Genomic DNA, 15825 nt, shown 5'->3' on the forward strand with positions numbered 1-15825 from the left:
AGAGGTAAACTCATAAGACTCTGTCCTTTCCTGCAAATAGCATGAAATTGCTTTAATGAGGAAACTTTTTCCAGTTCCCGCTTCTCCACTCACGTACAATCGGACAGGCTTCAACGACGTACATGAGCACTCTTTCTTATCATGACTTAATCCATGATCAATTTGCATGGTAACTTCGTCATATATTTTCCTCTGCTCAACGTTGAGTTGTCTTTCCAACTCTTCTAAGTTAACCGCATCCTCTTGAGCATGTGCCATGGCTCTTTCCACTTCATTCATAGCAGTGGCAGCTTCATTTTCAATAACAGGTCCTCCTAGTGGATCCTGACTCAATGAAGCAGAACTCTGACTGTCCTGAGAACTGTCTCTGGCAATCTCGGCTGCAATCGTTGCTTCCTGCTCAATTTCCGCATTCAACATTTCTACATATTTGGGAAAAGCAGGACATTCTATGGTCTCCTTGGCGGCATTGAAAGAGTCTTCGTAACAGAGGAAATCTCCAAGCAGTTCCTCTTCTGCACGCCAAGGCTTGAAAAGTTGCAAAAGTGCTAAATAGAAAAACTCCTTTTTTTCAGGAGATTCGCCACTCAATTTTCGATGGTTTACCAATTGGCATTTTCTTTGCTTGACCAGACATCCCTCACTTCCTATTACAGCATACACTCCTTTCTCAGTATCTTCTTTGATGTTCCTCTTGAATATGTAATTTTGAAGAACCTCATACAGACAAACATTCTCGAGGTGAATGCTTCGATTTGGATAATATGTATCCAACATGTTGGTCTTCAAAATGTCGGTACTGTTTGGCTCCTTTTCCGCCAAATACTCAATTTCCCGCACAGGTTTGAGAACTCGATTACGCGTTGCAGCAAGACCAAGACTCGCCCAAACGATACTCCTGGACTTGGCATAGAGACTTGCTGAAGACAACCGGTCAGAACATTCGTACGCTCCGATTTCTCGATGCGACAACATCTTCAGACTGAAACTGTACAACTTCTTGCTGAGGCTCTTTTCATGGGAAATGTCCTCCCACATATCCTTCAATTCTGTCTTCTCTTTTTTGGTGATGTAAGACGTCACATACCGAGCCACAGCCATACAGTTATCAGCCACAAACTGTATATCCATGTTAGCATTCCACATGGACAAAATCACCGGGTTGTAGTCGTTGATGTACTTGGACTCTTCATTCCTCTTCAAATTGTAAGTGTTTTTAGGTGATTTCTTCATGACATTGTGTCGCAGCGAAGACATCAAACTGTTTACTCTTCCTTTAGAAATCACCGGTCGTGGAAAGCCGAAACGACATTTAGTGTAGAACTTGTCCTTGTTTCGGAATTTACGACGGCAGTACTTTCCACATCGATGGCTTTGGAAACGCAGAACTTTTTCTCTTAGGCTTTTCTTCTCCTTTGTTCTCCTTACAGTTATACACACCTTACTTATTCAAACATATACTAAAACATATTTACTCACTTATACAATCCTGGATACAAGAGCACAATGATCCATACAGCCACTCACACATTCACTGGCTCTTATGCACAGTTATTTATATATGTCAACTCTCACATGTACTGTATTTTACATATGTACTTACTTTGACATGTAGCACTGAGATATCTATTCACTCACCAATACAGTCATGCACACAGTCAACCACCCATACAGCTGTTTCCACATGCACTTTTGAACCCATACATCTATGCACAGAGTCATACATCTCCCAGCCACCCACACACACTCTCAGTCTCCCATACAAATGCTTGGGCAACCAATCAATAACCCATATAGTTACTCATATAGCTACTGATCAACACATGCAGCAGTTTACAGAATAACAGACATAATGATGCACAAATTAAGACAGTTTAGTCACTAACCCATGCACTCAGTGAGACACATTTAACCACTCACTCATACAGTCAGTCATGCACCTACTAAATCCTTCATCCAGACACTTATACATCCACTCATTCTTAAATATGTAAGACATATTTTAACTTTACAGAAAAATACAGTCACTGGATGTTGTCATCAGTGATGTCATCAGTGATGTCATTTGAGATGTCATCAGTGATGTCATCAGTGATGTCATTTGAGATGTCATCAGTGATGTCATCAGTGATGTCACTGACCATGTCATGAATGATGTCATATGTGACATGATCAGCAGTGGATTGCGGGTGCGTGATATATAGTTAGTACAACTAACTATATATGGAATTTCAATGGTTTTGTGTGAGTAAAATAAGGTTTTTTAAATGCTAATTCCTAACTATATATGGTGTATAACCTATGGTTTTTTCAGTGAATTTTCAAGGTTTTGTAAATGCAAATTCCTAACTATATATGGTCTATAACCTATGGTTTTTTCAATGAATTTCATTGGTTTTTTAAAAGCTAATATCTATAGCTGTAAAATGTATTCTTCTTTAAATACAAAAATATATTTTATATGTTTATTAATAATTTTTTTTAAATATTTTTTTTGTTTCGCTCCCGGTCCGCGAACCGGGAAGCTTTCCGTTAGCTCAAATAGATGCCGCGACCCGGTCCGCGAACCGATAAGAAATCAACATAGTGACGGTATCGCGTTGCCGCGTAATGCGTCTTATGACGTACTGCGTTAGCGCACCCGGAAGTGCCCCGGGGCGCGGACCGAGGCGCGAAACGCAGCTCCCCGGAAGCGATCCGCGGCGCGTGGCGAAAGCGCGACGTATCGCGTTGCCGCGTAATGCGTCTTGTGACGTACCGCGTTAGCGCACCCGGAAGTGCCCCGGGGCGCGGACCGAGGCGCGAAACGCAGCTCCCCGGAAGCGATCCGCGGCACGTCGCGAAAGCGCGACGTATCGCGTTGCTGCGAAATGCGTCTTGTGACGTATCGCGTTAGCGCACCCGGAAGTGTCCCGGGGCGCGGACCGAGGCGCGAAGCGCAGCGACCCGGAAGCTATTCGGGGCGCGAACCGGAGCGCGTAACGTAAGCATAACAGGTCATGTGACTTGGTAATAAAACTTTTCATTGGTTCATTTCACTTTTGGTTTCATAATGATGGAAGGCTAGGTCAGGTGACCTAAAAATAACACTTTTCATTGGTTGAGAACTTTTGCTTTTCCCAAATGATGAAAACCCCTCCTTCTTTCCTCACTCTGACTTTCATCTTGGTGAGAGAAAGACCCTTTTACATTATAGAGAAATGGCTTCCATTGTTGCTTCAGCTAGTGTTCCCCCACCACCACCCCCACCTCCTCAAGGGAAGAAAGGACCACCTGCTCAAGCAATCATAGAAGAAGAGGAAGATCAAGAAGAGGAGCAAGAGGAGGAAGAGCCTGAGTTTTTGCGAGAGGAGCCCAGAAGATACAATAGAAAAGAAAACTACATCTGGCAATTTTTTTAATTTCCAGCAGGGCAAAAAAAAGTCAATGCCAGATATGTGTTTTGCCGTATTTGCAACGATCGACTTTCAAGGGGCACTGACAAGAAATACAGCTTCGGTAATTATACGATGCACAGGCATATGAGTAGGTGGCACCCAAATAATTATAGTGCTGCCCAGCTTCGTGATGAACAGCAAAATCCCCCGGCAATGGCGAGAAGATCTGTTGTCAAAGAAGTATCGGGACCAGAGGCGAGGGAGGTGATCCCGAACATTCAAATGGACATGGGGGAAGTAAAGCAAGTGTGCGTGTGGTGCAACCAAACACTTTGCTACGGAGAAAGAAGCATTACTCTTATAATGAGAGCTATCAATAATCATGATTGCCCGAAACGCCCCAAAAAATAAATTCTTCTTTTTTTCGTTGCTCCTGTTGAGCCCTTTTCAATGAATCATTTTTGTTTCCCCCCTCCCCCACAAAAAACAAAAAAATTACAAAATGTTCAGAAAAAACAAAAAAATATAAAAAATGTTCAGAAAAATAATAAAAAAAATTTAAAACAACAAAAACCAAAAAAAAAAGTTCTTTTCAGAACTACCTCCCCATTATAAAAAAAATTGGTAGAATTTTTGAAACTCTGCCAACCTCTATTTCTTTTAGTTCGCTTCCAGTTCGCACTCCGGTACGCGAACCAGGAGCGAACCAAAAAATTTTTTTAAAAAAAAGAACAGTAAGTATAAGGGAAGGAAACAGACAGTTATGTTACAAGAAAGACAGCTACAGGGAGTAAAGAAAACATACTGTTACCCGCAATCCACTTCTGATCATGTCACATATTATATCATTCTTGACATGGTCAGTGACATCATCAGCAGTGGATTGCGAGTAACAGTATCTTTTGTTTACTTCCTATAGCTGTCTTTCTTGTAACATAAATGTCTGTTTCCTATCCTTATACTTACTGTTCTTGTTTTAAAAAATTTTTGAGATCATTCAGAAACAGTAACATTAATAGAGACAGAATGAGTGAATAATAATGAAGAAGTATGAGAAGAGAGGGACTGAGAAAAATACTGGAAGGAGTAGAATAATTAAGTAATAGAGAAAGGAATGAGAGAAGTAGCAAACGCAGGAAAGTAAGGATTAAAGAAATGAAGCAGTAGAACTAATAGATGTTAAATGTGATAGATTAAATGATTGATTCAGGATGACGATAAGGTGTGTCCTCTCCAAAAGTTTGTTTAAGATGAGGCCTACTCAGGGTTGCATATCAAATTTATGCTTGTTGAAGAATACAGAGGAGATAATACATGTGAAGGCCTACCATTGAAGTAAAACATGTCCACTTCACTCTTGAACAACGGCCAGACCTCTTCTGTGTCCATAGACAGACCTAAAGTTCATCTGCACAATGTCATCCGTAAACTTAGAAAACACAAGTAATGTAATTGAAAAACGTGGAGTTTCTTTTGCTCATTTCACAATCACATCACCTGTGTTGCCTTTGCTTAGGTATCTCATAGTGCAGATGTAGTTCAGCATATGAAACAGTACGCAGAAGTGCAGCAGTGTATGCATTAATACATGTGAAGGCCTACCAATGAAGTAAGTCATGTCCACTTATTACATCATTCATGACATAGTCAGTGACATCATCAGCAGTGGATTGCGGGTTAAAAGAGTAGAAAACATTTACCTTATAATTCTTGTTAACTTTTTCAAATATTTTTTCATACTTTCAATCTGTAAAAGAGAGAAGAAACATTTCAAAAATATTAAAACATGTATTTAAAAATTTGAAAAGACAAGGGAAAAGGTTCAAGAAGAAACAGTTTTTCAAAAACTTTGAGATTTACAGAAGCCTCTGCTGCTATACGTCCCCTACACAATCCTAAAGATATATATTTTAAACAAACAGTATCTTGATGCTGATGAAGTGAGGCCTATTTTGGAACATGGTGCATCTTTTGCACTGCTGATGTCTCACAATAGTGATGCAATAGCAGCGCAAAAAAGATGTAAAGCCATCATAAAATTGTGTCTAACATTTTAAATGATTCTTTCAGGATACAAATAAGATGTGTCCTTTCAAGAGGTTTCTTTAAGGTGAGGCCTATTCAGTTTTCAAAACAAAACAGTACCCAGAAGTGCAGCACTGTGAGCATTAACTTTGACACTTACAGAAGCCTCAGTTTCTCCATATCTACCTCACATTTCTAAATGTATATCATAAGTACAAAAAGTAGAACATTAATTATACATGTTAAATGGTTTATTTTTGCTGTTCTCAGAATGTATCAAATTTCACTTAAATCAGTGACTTGAAGGTATTCATCATGTAACAGCGGGGAAAAAAACACAATCAAAATGATTGTGTTTAAAAAACCCATACAACATAAGAAATCAAAATTCAGAACTCCTTAAAGTTAACTTACTTTCCATGACGTCCAAGGATGTCCTATGAACAGCTTACACTCTTTTGTGCTGTTATTACTTTCAGCCCGCCACTTTCTGAAAGAAAATCTCCATCGTTTTTAAAAACACGTTACATGCAATAAATGACTTCTTGCTCTCTACCACAATTTTCCACAAGGCCAAATCTGGTCAGAGCCATTTATAACTCTTGGATTTCTTGTAAGCCAATCCCGTCATTTGGCATTTCCGCAACTTTCAGAATTAAAATGTTGAAGATCATTTTCACAATCCTGGAATAGTAATATCTGCCCCTTCTTGCTCAGTCATGTTCTACATTTCCTATGACACTGATACTGCTTACTATGAAGCAGACTTACACTACCTCTATGACTACTACAATTATTTAATTCTCTACATCACTTTTAATCACAAAGCAATGTAAAACAGTAGACAGCATTGCAGACTTACATTCCCTCTACTCCATGTTTTGATTGGCTGCTTCAATTAGCTTATAAAAAGAAACAGTTTTTCTGAACTCATTCAAAGTGCACGTATTTCTCCATGACGTCCAGTCCTATGGTTAGAAGTTATGTCTCTGAACTACACTTATCCTCAAGGCCAAATTGTGTAGGAGCCATTAGAACTTCTTGAAATTCCACAGAGCACATCCCGAGATTATTTCCCCAAAATTTTGGTTTTAAAAACACCAGGTAAGAGTTTTTAAGGTCATACGGCAATTTTTTTTTGAAAATTAAAACAGAATCATTGCAGAATGACCAGCCATTTCTAGACTTTAAATAAGCTGTGTAATGTCCTGATGTTATTGAAGGGCCGTCATGATATATAATTGCTGCAGTTACAAAAGTCCTTCCTGATATTGACAACTGCGAAGCTACAAAATTTTTTATTAAAGTTGTCAATTTTGTTCCATCAGGCCTACATCGTTGGAACATTAAAATGACATACTGGCCATATGTTCGTATAAATAATGTGGACATCATTTTAGATTTACATTGGCTACACTCCATGTTGTGATCAGCTGCTTTTACTAGCTTATTAAAGGAGACTGATTTACTGTCTGGCAAAGTTAAATATATAAATCTTTCTGAGTCTACACTAGTAGTACTTGATACCATACAGTTCTCGCAGTCATGCTGCCATTGATAAGAAAGCCCAAACAGCTGATCTACATCTACACCTTCAGCATGTAATACATCAAGCATATACATTAAAAACTCCTGACAATCTTGCTGAATATTTTGAGAGAATTGTGTTTGCCCTGAACATCTGTCTAACAGATTTCGAATTTCAGACACACTTTCTATGTTTCTTCTATCAGTGCTACATTTCTCTAACACAGAATTTAACAAACTGCAAAATCTTTGATCAGAATTGACCACAATCTCTTCTTTTACATTTTCTAGAGAAAACAAAACATTAACCACTACATTAGCATAGCAGTTGACACCAGAACTGTTTTCAAACTGAAAACCAACAACATCTTCAACAGAATCCTTTTTGTTTCTGCTTGTAATTTTAGGTTCATCGACTTTTCGTCTTTTTGCTACAACCTCCCCAGTATTTGTCACATTTCTTCGTTTCCGGCCTACCACACGTTTCTCAAACAAAGGATACTGAGGCAAATGTGGCGCATACTCTCTTCTTAACCTATTGTATTCCTTAACACAATCTAGATCCGCACAAATGTTTGTGACATCACACTCAATCAAGTACAATCCCGATAAAGTTCTAACTCGTGACAATGCCACATATGCCATACCCTCCTTGAACACAGAACTGCCAATATTCACCAATGCACTGTCTACACTTAAACCTTGCGATTTATGAATTGTCACCGCATATGCCAAGCAAACAGGAAACTGCTTACGGCGAACATATAAGTCTTTTACAAGCAAAAATCTAGCAGAACAACGACCAATTAGCTGTACTTCCTCAATGCCATCAAATTTAATTTTTAAAAATTCAATTCCATCTCTATTTCTGTATTTCACAAAATCAACAACATTACCCATTGATCCATTTACCAGACCTCTTTCAACATGTAAATTCCTTCTTAAAATTATACGGCAGTTCAAGCACACATTCAGAGTCTTTTCAAAACCCGCAGTTTTAGATATACTCTTCTCTAATGAATCCAATTTTGTTTTCAGATTCTCAGACAAAATAATTGTTGATCCCATATGCTCTACTCTATCAATAGCTTCCAGTTTCACAATCTCTTGCTTTTCTAAATGCAACATTTTGTTGTTAAATTTGGCACATTCTGCAAGAGTTGGCATCAAACATATTCCAGATTTCTTCTCAGTAATTTTCTGAAAAATATTCTCAGGCACAACATCTTGTTCTGGATATAAATTTGACAGTAATCGTGCATGTAAAGCTTCTTTCCCATGCTCGGTCACTTTTCCAATTCTAACATCTTGTAGAATAGTCTTGTAAACTTCATCCTTCGCCTGACGCATATTTTCATGCAGTTCAGCATAATTGAAGTTTAACCATATATTGACGTTGCCAATGCTGCCTAGGCACTTCCTGGTATCTTCATGCGTGAGCATTTTGAACACAGGTTGCCCTTTCACTGGTGTCAGCTGCAGAAGATCTCCGAAAACAATGATGTGTTTGCCACCAAATAACACATCATACTCTGTTTTGAGAACTTCTTGCATCCTCAAATGCACAAAGGCAAGCATGACATTGGAAACCATGCTTACTTCGTCAATGATAAGAAGTTTCATTTTCCTCAAGATTCTTGAAACTTCAAAACAAGCATCTCCAGATAGCTTGTGATATTGTAATTTGTTGTCATGCTCCACTGGCAGCATCAGTAAACGATGTAAAGTAATCCCTTTAATATTATGTGCTGCCAGTCCAGTTGGAGCAGTGACAACACAAGACAGCGATGACTCTGTCCTTTCCTGCAAATAGCATGAAATTGCTTTAATGAGGAAACGTTTTCCAGTTCCCGCTTCTCCACTCACGTACAATCGGACAGGCTTCAATGACGTACATGAGCACTCTTTCTTATCATGACTTAATCCATGATCAATTTGCATGGTAACTTCGTCATATATTTTCCTCTGCTCAACGTTGAGTTGTCTTTCCAACTCTTCTAAGTTAACCGCATCCTCTTGAGCATGTGCCATGGCTCTTTCCACTTCATTCATAGCAGTGGCAGCTTCATTTTCAATAACAGGTCCTCCTAGTGGATCCTGACTCAATGAAGCAGAACTCTGACTGTCCTGAGAACTGTCTCTGGCAATCTCGGCTGCAATCGTTGCTTCCTGCTCAATTTCCGCATTCAACATTTCTACATATTTGGGAAAAGCAGGACATTCTATGGTCTCCTTGGCGGCATTGAAAGAGTCTTCGTAACAGAGGAAATCTCCAAGCAGTTCCTCTTCTGCACGCCAAGGCTTGAAAAGTTGCAAAAGTGCTAAATAGAAAAACTCCTTTTTTTCAGGAGATTCGCCACTCAATTTTCGATGGTTTACCAAGTGGCATTTTCTTTGCTTGACCAGACATCCCTCACTTCCTATTACAGCATACACTCCTTTCTCAGTATCTTCTTTGATGTTCCTCTTGAATATGTAATTTTGAAGAACCTCATACAGACAAACATTCTCGAGGTGAATGCTTCGATTTGGATAATATGTATCCAACATGTTGGTCTTCAAAATGTCGGTACTGTTTGGCTCCTTTTCCGCCAAATACTCAATTTCCCGCACAGGTTTGAGAACTCGATTACGCGTTGCAGCAAGACCAAGACTCGCCCAAACGATACTCCTGGACTTGGCATAGAGACTTGCTGAAGACAACCGGTCAGAACATTCGTACGCTCCGATTTCTCGATGCGACAACATCTTCAGACTGAAACTGTACAACTTCTTGCTGAGGCTCTTTTCATGGGAAATGTCCTCCCACATATCCTTCAATTCTGTCTTCTCTTTTTTGGTGATGTAAGACGTCACATACCGAGCCACAGCCATACAGTTATCAGCCACAAACTGTATATCCATGTTAGCATTCCACATGGACAAAATCACCGGGTTGTAGTCGTTGATGTACTTGGACTCTTCGTTCCTCTTCAAATTGTAAGTGTTTTTAGGTGATTTCTTCATGACATTGTGTCGCAGCGAAGACATCAAACTGTTTACTCTTCCTTTAGAAATCACCGGTCGTGGAAAGCCGAAACGACATTTAGTGTAGAACTTGTCCTTGTTTCGGAATTTACGACGGCAGTACTTTCCACATCGATGGCTTTGGAAACGCAGAACTTTTTCTCTTAGGCTTTTCTTCTCCTTTGCGTTTGGAACAGCACACGTAGAATACTGTTGGATGAAACTCATCACTGAGTCTTCTGGATCCGTTCCAAATTTAGGTGCATCCTTGATCCACAGCAACATATGTATATGAGGAGCACCTCTTGCTTGGTACTCCTTTCTCCAGAAGAAATCCAACACCTCTCCAAGAGGTGGATTCTTCTTATTCATGATGAAAGACATCATAGCTTCAAATCTATGATTGAAGTACCTACATACATTGACTGGATCCAAAGAGCACAGTTCTCCGGGTGTCTTGAATTCGATGTTATCTACGTTAGCATTTGCCTCTCGTAGAAATTCAAGTAAGTCTTCCCAGCCATACTCGGCACAGCTCAGAGTGAGGAACCATGTGGGAGTACCTAAGTTCCTCAGCATACATTTTAAATCACCATGACGACGGTACCAGTACTCATTAGTACCACGCTGACACGCCATGAGATTAATCAGGTGAGAATCCAAAATACTGTCTTGGACATTGACTTTATCCATAAAGTCACTTGCCGAGATGTTTTGCATGTGTATACCACTTTTCAAGATGTGGTTCACTGCATATGACAGTCCAGACAGATCGCTTTCAAACAGGAGATGAAACAAATAAGGAATGCATTGTCGAAACCTAGCATCTCCTGCATACAATCGCAAAGTCCGGTATTCAGAAGCAGGAATTTGATGAGGTCGCTCATCATATCTTCCTCCCTGACCTGTTGGAAAAAGCTGTGGGAAACACCGAGCTTCCAAACTTTCCTCCCAAACACTAATGGGACTCCCTTTGGCTTGTTTCATTTGAAACAACTCAATAGCATTCCCCATGACTTCCTTGGAATGCAAAGGATGAACACTATAATGTTCATATATTTCTTCACTAGTAGAGGGTTCTACTTTCTCAATTTGACCAGCACACAAATCGCTATCCTCTTCCTCACTTACTTCCTCTTCTGCAACATATACATTCTTATAGTATTTATTATTTTTTTTCAAATACAATGTTGCCTTTTTAACTTTCCTAACATCCACTAAATCTTGCCATATTTTCTTATTCTTTGTCGGAACCCCATTAACTAAGATAACCAGAGGTTCCTCTTCCACTTTTTCTACTCCAATTGTGTTAATGTTTTTCTTCAAATCTAGAGGCAAATAAACAACTCTTCCCTTTAATCCTCTCTGTAAATCTGATGGAGGCAATTTCCCTGTCTTTGGCTCCATTCTTACAATAGCCTGAAAGGGATGGATACTTTGAATCAAAATAGATTCATAAGTATTTAAATCCTTCAATTCAGAAGGAATCTCAACCAATTCCAGATTATTATGAACTGCTCTAGCAGGCATCTGGTTTTGATTTAATTTGCAACAACAATAACTACACACACGTTGATCCAATCCCAAATCAAAACAATTTTCTACCATCAAGTATGTTGCGAAATCCTTCCATTCACTATTATTTTCCCTTTCACTTTTTGCATATAAATCCACTAACTTAGTCTGATTCTTATAATAAGTGCGTCGACAACACACACAAGTGAAATTAGGCCTCTCACTTGATTTCACCTCAAACGTCGCAATTTCCCTCTGGAAATTATCTGTACTGGAAACCTGTACACTATCTTCCACATGACCCTCTTCTTCTTGCTCAATTTCAACATTCTCCTCTTTACTTCCAAAGTAACAAAACTCAATTTCTTCACATATATTCTTCACATCTATTTCAGAACCATGCAAAAGAGCAGCGCATAATTGTTTAAGCATAATTGCTGGACTCTTAGCATAATACAACATTCTAACTAATTTCCTCACTTTATTATGATGCACTGCTAGCATCCTGAAATGATGAAAAACACTCTGGCATACTCTCCTGGAAAGACAAGCCAGTGAATGACCATGCAAACCTGTCACTTCTCTTACTCTGCAAGGATCTGATTCTTGCAACAACCTTATTTTCTGCTTCAAACTTTTCTTATTAAATGACCGTACAAAATCACAAAGCAAATTGATGGAATCCTGTCGCACACTGCAAATACTACTACACTTCCAGGTGTACACAGGACCCTTAGCACGTCTTCCTAAAACCTCATTACCTAACACCTCTTCTGCCTCTGTTGTCACACGTTTTTCTTTTTCAACTGGACAACCATCTTTCACTTCATAAGCACGACCACTGGTGTCAACTGCATGCACCAAATCATTATCCTGGAAATAACTCTCCTCATTAAAAAATGCCTCACAGCTTGAACTATGCATCCATTCTCCAGAAAAAACTTCACAAAAATTACTACGATTAACTATTCTCTTCCATCTACTATTTCTTTTGAAATCATAAATTGCCTTGTTTAGCTTCCTAATTCTATTGATTATCAAAATAAATAACTTACGTTTAATTTCAAATGCCTGATCAATAACTTTCTCAACTTTTTTTTTTCTCTTATAAAAAACCAGTTTCTGTTGACCTTTCTTAATATTTTTTAACAAATTGCCAATTATCCTGTTGCGGAACATTCGTTTACGAATCTCCCTAAACTGTTGTTTCCTTCTACTATCATGCACAGAGTTATCTCTTGCTCTAGCAGTAACATTTTTGATTGGCCTTTCCTTTCCATTTGAATTCCTTCTCGTTTTATGGACTGAAACATTTTCTGTAGTAATATTTTTTTTACTACACATATTTCTTATGAAATATTTTGTGCTCTTACCCGGTGCTTTCTTCGTGACTTGACAAATCTTTTTGTTAGAGGACTGCTGCTTATTTTCTTTCACCTGCTGTCTTTGACGTTTTGCAGCCTTTCACTGTCTTTCTATTGTTGGCATGGTGAAATCTTGAAATGATCTGCAGTTGAATCTGTGGTAAAATATAATAAAAAATGTTATTAACCATTATTACCAAACAGTAAAACAATAACAGTGATCAAAAACTTAACACACTACTTGACATTTTAAATAGAAGATTTTTTAGTCCTTGCAAATTTACAATACAGAAATAGCAGAAAAGAAATGACATTTATATTTATGTTACCTGTGCTATTTTATATGTGAATCTGATCTAATTTTATGAGCATATTTTAATATTTTATTGAAGACACTACACATAACCTGCTTTTGAAGGTGTCTTTATTTTTAAATTAAACGGTTTACCTTTTTACTTTTTATTAATTATAAATTTTAAAAATAAATGTTTATATTTCCATAGGCTCAAGCAGGTCAGCTTCCCATCCTATGTCATATAATTCGGACAAATCTGCATCCTCATCACGCTCTTCTTCATCCTCAGGATTTAAATCATCCAAGGGATCAACATCCACTGATGTTTCAATTACAAGTTCAATGATGAGGTCAAAATCAACTGATTGCAGATTGTCGCTCATGTTGAGGTTGTCTTTATCTTTAAAGAAAGATAACAACAGTGAGATGTTGCAGAGTAAGAGACAAATCTCAGAGATTATAATAGTAAAATTGTTTAACAAGAGTAATATTTTGCAGCTATTATTTAGCCATGTCCAGCAATGCTGAGCAGGTGAAGACTATGTCTAAATTTTCAGTGAACAGGACTCATCTCTTCTTAACCTTGGATAAGCCTCACCGACTCTGTGTGTCCTGCACATACTTAAATGTAAAGGGGCAGATTTATGTTAAATGGCACATCCCCAGGCATGCACCAGTTAACGTGCACCACTAATCTGCCACCCATGGTGTGTCGTATTTACAATCAGATAGGAGAAAGCTTCGTCAAATCCTTCAGTGCAATCGCAAAATAAGGAATAGCAAATTTTGAATTAAGGACATTTTAAGTAATTTCCACATGTGCAGTGTTTTCAAATTATGATTTGAAATTCGTTTTTGGGGAAAAGTAATGGTTTGCAAATTTATGACAAGGACATAATGGTGTATGCTTTTCTATAAGGCATTTCAGTGTCTCTGATGTCATTTTTCCCATATTACATTATAAGACCTTTCCCCATAGAGCACATTCCTTGTAAATATGCTCCCACCTGTGCATGGTGAATTTAGATTTTGACTGTTTGAGTCACATAGCCATGTTAAAAGTCACCCCAAAAACTTGCAAACGCTTTAAAAAAACACATTCATGTGTCTTAAGGACATTTTAAGTCATTTCCCCGTGGACAGTGTTTTGTAAGTGGCGCAAAAGAGGCATACACCTATCATAAATCTGTCCCTAGCATTTTAAATGATTAATTCAGGATGACGATAAGGTGTGGCCTATCCAGAGGTTTGTTTAAGGTGAGGCCTACTCAGGATTGCAGATTAAAGTTACGCTTGATGAAGAATACAGAGGACATAATACATGTAAAGCTCTACCAATGAAGTAAGTGATGTCCACTTCATTGCGCCAGTCATCATAAATGTATCCCTAAGCTTCTTATCTTGTTAGACATCAACCGCCATATGTATCATATAACTATTTTGCATTTCCAAAATAGCGAATTTTACGGAATAAATAGCGATTCTTTACCATTCCTAATTTGCGATGAGCAAATTGCTAATTGCAAATTACCCATTCATTTACATGGAGCAGGAGGCCCATAGGAATGAAGGTGCAATTTGCGATTAGCAATTAGCTCATCGCAAATTAGGAATTTTTCCAAAGGTGCAGGGGTGTCTCAAGAACACCCTGCTGCACCCCTGAAAACGAAATTTGGGGGCATATGGCGCACATAAATTTTAACAACATTCCTTTACCTCAAAAACGATTTTCAATTCATAATTTGAAAACACTGCCCACAGGGAAATTACTTAAAATGTCCTTAAGACACATGAAAGTGTTTTTTTATTGCCTTTCCAGCATGGTTGGGTCAATTTTAACATGGCTATGTAACACAAACATTTAAAATCTAAATTTCCCATGCACAGGTCGGAGCATATTTACAAGCAACTTGCGCCACAGAGAAAGGTCTTACATTAAAATGGGAAAAATAACATTAGGGACAGTCAATTGCCGTATAAAGAAGCATACACCATTATGTCCTTGTCATAAATTTAAAAACAATTCCTTTACCCCAAAAACGATTTTCAAATCATAATTTCAAAACACTGCACATGGGAAAATTACTTAAAATGTCCTTAAGACACATAAAAGCGTTTTTTGATTACCTTTGCAGCATGTTTGTATCACTTTTAACATGGCTATGTAACACAAACATTCATAATCTAAATTTTCCATGCACAGGTGGGAGCATATTTACAAGCAATTTGCGCCACATAATTCATAATTTTCTCCTTAAAGCACACTATTCTCTATCTAAATTAAAGAAATATTTTCTCACCTTAGCAAATACTTTGAGTTTGAAAACAGTCTCAGAAACACACCAATTTGTCTTCAGCAGAGCAAAAGGTATGCACTCCAGAGTCTGCAGCTATCAAAAGCACAGAAATGCTGTAATTCTTCACACATATCTCTCATGTCACCCAATCAAAACTCTTCCCTCACTTTTTTTCAAATGAAAACCCTTCCCCCCTCTGCTCTTTCTGCCTTTTCTGCATGGCAACCACCTCTTGGAAGACCTCTGTTGTTTGCAAGTTCACACAACAATGTTGCAATTGAACTCTGAACTCTCAGTGCACCTGCATATCCAGTGCATTCTTTCATTTAATGATTTTTTATTGACCACTCAAAATACATCTTTCAAAGAACACATCCGTGCACCCTAACTTTCTGTTTTCAGCAATCAAAATCCACCAA

The sequence above is a fragment of the Lissotriton helveticus genome, chromosome 5_1 (assembly GCF_964261635.1).
Source record: "Lissotriton helveticus chromosome 5_1, aLisHel1.1, whole genome shotgun sequence".
NCBI lineage: Eukaryota > Metazoa > Chordata > Amphibia > Caudata > Salamandridae > Lissotriton > Lissotriton helveticus.